General features: G+C 44.7%; 1 pseudogene; it reads right to left on the reverse strand.

Moving 5' to 3' along the window:
• Positions 1-3380: 3380 nt before the first annotated feature.
• LOC136479386 (putative disease resistance protein RGA3) lies at positions 3381-4436 on the reverse strand (annotated as a pseudogene).
• Positions 4437-5473: the final 1037 nt, after the last annotated feature.

Raw genomic sequence — 5473 nt, forward strand, 5'->3', positions numbered from 1 at the left:
CATGCACATAAGAGGTTGCAATGGAGAATGAGCAACTCAAGCAAGAAGTGGTTCGCCTCACCAAGGACTTGACTCAAGTGAAAGGCAAGACGAAGCAAGCCCAACTTCATCAAGATAACACCGTCAAGGGAGTGAAGAAGCTTGATGAAGTACAAATCGTGGTTTGCTATGTGTGCCACAAGGAAGGCCACAAGTCCTATGAATGCAAGGTGAAGAATGGGGGAGGAGCAAAGAAGAAAGAGAAAAAGCAAACAAGCATGCTCTCCAATACCTACACCAACAAGGTGGACAAGAAGGCCTCCATACCTTATCTCTTGAAGAAGAAGAAAAATGACAAGGTGGTAGCCATCAAGGTTAACAAGCAAGCCAACAATGGGGTCAAACACTTTTGGGTGCCAAAGGAGATCATTTCCAACATGAAGAGCACCAAGAAGGTTTGGATCCCGAAAGGGAAGTGAGAAGTCCGATGGACTTTGGGGAATTAGGAGACTTGGCAAAGTATGGGTGCATTTCATGGGGTGCATCAATATGGACAAGCATATTGCCAAGTGGGTTAGTGAATACTATGGACCCAAATTCCCCTTCCCATGTTAGGTAACTAGATGTAATTTCTTTTAATTGGTATTTCCTACAAGTGGTATCTTTAAGCATCTAATTACTTCTCATGCCTAGGTTTGCATTTGCATGCTTATATCTTTCATCATGCATACACTAGGTATATCTTATGGTAGGATCGCTAGGTTTCACTCTTAACCCTTGGAGCAAACCTACATGGTTTTGAATTGTTTAGGAGCAGGGCACATAGCTTGTCTTTAATTTGTTCATCTAATATGTGCCAAAGTACAAATTGTAGATAATTTCTCCCGAATATCACATTCGAAAATGATTTTCACATTCACAAGATGTCATCTTTCAAGTGGTATTTTTTATTCTAAAATCAATGTGCATTTTTCCTACAAGTATTCCGTACTTGTGTGCACAAATTTAGGGGGAGGTTACTCTAAAAGTTGGATGCTTTGAGACTAACACGTTTTCAAACTTATCATGTGTGTAGTAGTCTTATTGCAAGGAAAATGGAGTCCCCGGAGTTAAGCATCATACTTCAAATACCCACCACCTATTGCAAGTGGTATAAATCAAATTGGTTTCCACATGTGGTATTTCTAAACTGATATCATCATGTTGGTTTCACTTTCATATTTATATGCTTTCTCCATGCATTATATAGATTAAACTCCCTTGAGCATTAATTTGCCAATTATACATAAACTATATCCTCCATCATATATATGCATATATTTAGGGGGAGCTTAGTCTATGTAATGTGAGAATTAAATTTTGAGACCAATTCCACTCCACATACAAAGGATCACAAAGTTTGACCCTCCCTTGTGCTACTAATGTCTTTCTTTTCAGTGTTTGATTCCAAAGGGGGAGAGTTTAGAGGACCAAAAGCAAGCATTAATTTGTATGACCAAAAGCAAGATCATAATAATTTACAAGTGGTTATAGTCCAAGAAAGGGAGGATAGTGGATTATGGATTAGTCTATGGAATGGGGAGAATTTGTAGGATCAAAAAGCAAGGCTTAAATCCATAATACTACATGGGGACATTTCCAAGGGCAAGATAAGTTTTCAAGTGGTATCTTTTAGTCTTACAAAGTGGTATCTTTTAGCATCATGTAACCTTGCCCTTTGCATTGCATCCTAGCAAGTAGATAGTTTTTAAATTTTAAAATTTTCTTATTTGCTTGCTTTGGTCGTGTTGTCATCAATCACCAAAAAGGGGAGATTGTAAAGAAAATGGACCCTAGGCCCATTTACTTTGGATTTTGGTGTTTGATGACCAACACAACCAAATTGGACTAATGAATTTGTAAGTGATTGTTTTGTAGTTCAATAGGGTGCAAGATGTGACTTGGATGAAGGCGACGTGATGATCTCACGATCAACACCTTAAGCAAGACCCTAGAAGCACATGAGAAGACCCAAGATATTCAGCAAAGTCCAAGCACGAAGATAGGAACCAAGCCGGACGCAAGATTGCGAAGAACTGAGCTCACAGAGGTGACCGGACGCTGGTCTTACAGCGATCGGATGCTCCGATCAAGAGACTCGGCAGCAGCAGGCGTCAGCAGCAGCGACCGGACACTGAACAGTAAAATGACCTGACGCACCGATGTTACTGTTCATCATCACCGACAACACATTCAGTATTGACCGGACGCTGGCGGCAAATCGACCGGACGTAGGACTGCAGCGTCCGATCGAGTACAGAGAGGTTCTAGAGCGGCAAAATTGCGACCGGACGCGTCTGGTGGCATCTGACCGGACGCTGGCAGTGTCCGATCAGTTGAACGCGGCTCTAATGGTCGGGGCGACCGGACGTGTCCGGTCAGGACGAAGGCAGCGTTCGGTCAGTAGCAGAAAAATGGGATTTCGTCCCCAACGGCTATTTTCTCAGTGGGGCCTATAAATAGACCCCCCAACCGGCCAAATGACATGCATGGGGCTGAGGAAACATACCTAGGGTGTTGATACACCATTTTAGTGATCTCCACATGCATAGTGCTTAGTGTTTCATTAGGTGATTAGGGTAGGTGCTTTGCGAAGTGCTTAGGTTGATTAGACCTCCGCTTATGCGCTTGCTCTAGGTTTAGGCCTAGTGTTTAGTGAGGTTTGCATACCTCTTGCCACTCGGTGCTTGCGCGCACTATTGTTGTACATCGGAGAGGCTTGTAGTCTTGCGCGATCACACAAACCGCGTTTGTGGTGTGGCCGCCACCGTGTACCGGAGGGAACAAGGCCCGCAACATTTCGGCCAGAAGCTTGATAGTGAAGATGGCGGGGAGCATCCGGGAGAGCCTTGCTGGAAGGCACGTCGGAGACTCACTTGCGCGAGGGGAAGGCCCGAGGCTATCCACGGAGTTACCCGACTAGGAGCTTGGCCCTTGCGAGGGATTCTTTGCGAGGGGCTCCAACGAGGACTAGGGAGAAGTTTGCGCGTTTCTCGGTACCTCTGTAAAAATACCGGAGTCGTTGACGGGAGTTTGCATATCTCTATCTTGCTCTTTAGCTTCCGCATTTACATTGATTGTATTACTCTTTTTGCGGTAGAGATAGTAACACAGTAGCAAAATCGTAGTTGCACATTTAGATAGTTTATCTTTTGCATTGGTTTTGCTAGGTGTAGAAAAAGAGGCCATAGTTTAGAAGTAGAATTTTAAGTTGCCTAATTCAACCCCCCCTAGGCTTCACGGTCCCCTTCATCCGGGATCAACCTGGCATCAACAGTAACATTGCAACCTTCTTACATCCAAAAAGATCTATGCTAGAAATCATGACACAATTGCCAATAGAATCTGGCTAACTTGTTAGACTAAAGCAGCATGACAAGTTGACCACTCAACTTCTGCAGCTTACCAATGGATTCAGGTAACTTGACAAGTTCACTTGTCGTTACATGAAGAAGACTGCAGACTCCAAATGTCTGAAACAACCTCAGGAAGTGTTTCATGTTTCAATCCTGAAATGTTAAGGTACCTTAATTTTTTTGTCTGTAGTATGGCTGTGAGTGCTGATGTATGCACATATTTCACAGTGATACTGCGCAAGTGTTTTGCATTCTTCCATGCCTTGCTAAATATGAAATCACCATTTTCAGCAATATACATAGCACGTGCCTTTTGGAATGTAGTTTTGGGCGGAAGATGTCTTGTGTGTTCCATTATAGAAAAGTATCTACGGATCTTTGTGAAATTGGTTGCCTTCTTGTGCACGACACAAGTGAAATCTCATCACCCAAAATGGATCGGGCAAGATCATGCACCAAATCATGCATCTTACACTTTACTCTTCCATCCACAGCTTCCTCCACATCTTGTATGAAATACATTTGCACAAGATGACTAAAGTAGTCATCGCCAACATATTCCAAGTAGTTAACACCATCGTCCACGACCATATCATGAGCAATCCATTGGTCAATCAATTGGTCTTTATCAATGAAGTGACCCTTAAGAAAAATTGAACATATCGTGAAACATTGCTTTAGATGAGATAGCAAGTTGAAATAGCTCAACCACAAGCAAGCAGATACTTGACGTTCTTTATCATCGACATCTAATAAATTATTATCTTTTATGGCATGCCATTGTTCTACTCGTTTCTTGTCACGGAGGACGCCTGAAAGAACTTTAATTGCTAGTGGCACCCCACCGCACTTGTTCACAATCTCTTTCCCAACTTCTTGAAATTCAGAGTCCAAATCTTTCACAGAATTTACGAATTTTTGCTGAAACACTTGCCAGCTGTAATTCTTAGATAACAATGGCAAGTCTATTACTGTTGTAGATTCAACTGTTCTAGCAACATTTCTACTACGAGTAGTGAGTAGAATCCTGCATCCTGAGGAGCCATTCTTCAAATATATCATGAACTCTTTGTTAGATAATTTACTGCTACCTTGTATGAACACAGCAAGGGAAGGCGCCGCCGAAAAGGCTTTATACTGTGATACTATAGCCGCTGCAGGTGCATGCGCCGAACTGCTCACCTACAGCACTGTAGGCACATGCAAAGGCCGGCGCAGAGTTAGCCCTGTATGTTATCTAGTCACTGTTTGCAGCAGGATAGCTGTATTGGGACTAGATGGATAGAGTTGTATAAATAGACTACCACAGCAACTCAGTAAAAAGAGTTCAGATTTGCCATCTCACAGACAGGGCTTCGGCCAACGCTGGTGTCTTGTATTGTGTGTGCATGCTCTATTCTCCCTTCTTCTTCTAGCTCTAGCCATAGTGTGTGGGGACGGACAACGCTTGTTCGTGGTCGGCACGGCTAGTAGGTGCTCGGCAACACTAGCGGGTGCACGGCAAGACTGATGAGTGGTTCACTCACCTGAGTCGGTGATCCTGTAGGCCAACAAGTGGTATCAAAGCGCCGAGCACTCCAGCGGTAGAGCCGAGCACTCTTGGGGCAGTGTCGAGCACTTCGAGAGGGATGCCGAGCACTCAGAGAAGAGTGCCAAGCACTCTTGAAGGGATGTCGAGCACGCCAGGAGTGGTGCCGGGAGATTCTGTAGTGGTGGCGACCACTCCAGGACAGGTGCTGAGCACTCCCGTGGCAGAGCCAAGACGTCTTGTAGTGGTGCCGACCACTCCAAGACTGAGGCTAGGCACTCCTACAGTGTGGCTGAACACTACAGGAGTTATGACGAGCTGTCCAGAAGTAGTGCTGAGCACTACGACCAGGGTGCAGAGCACTCCAGATGCTATACCGAGCACTCCGACGGAACAGGGAACTCCATCGATGCCGATCGAGTTCGCCTCACCTCCAAGTGACATCACTGAGTTCATGGATGCCTTCCATGAAGGTGAGGAGCTACGGTTCCACAGGCTGGACGACATCGTCGGTGGCACAGGACCCTCAGGACTGGCTGGTCGGTTGCTCAATGACGCAGAGCTGCTACTT

This window comes from Miscanthus floridulus, chromosome 9, assembly GCF_019320115.1.
Source record: "Miscanthus floridulus cultivar M001 chromosome 9, ASM1932011v1, whole genome shotgun sequence".
Taxonomy (NCBI): domain Eukaryota; kingdom Viridiplantae; phylum Streptophyta; class Magnoliopsida; order Poales; family Poaceae; genus Miscanthus; species Miscanthus floridulus.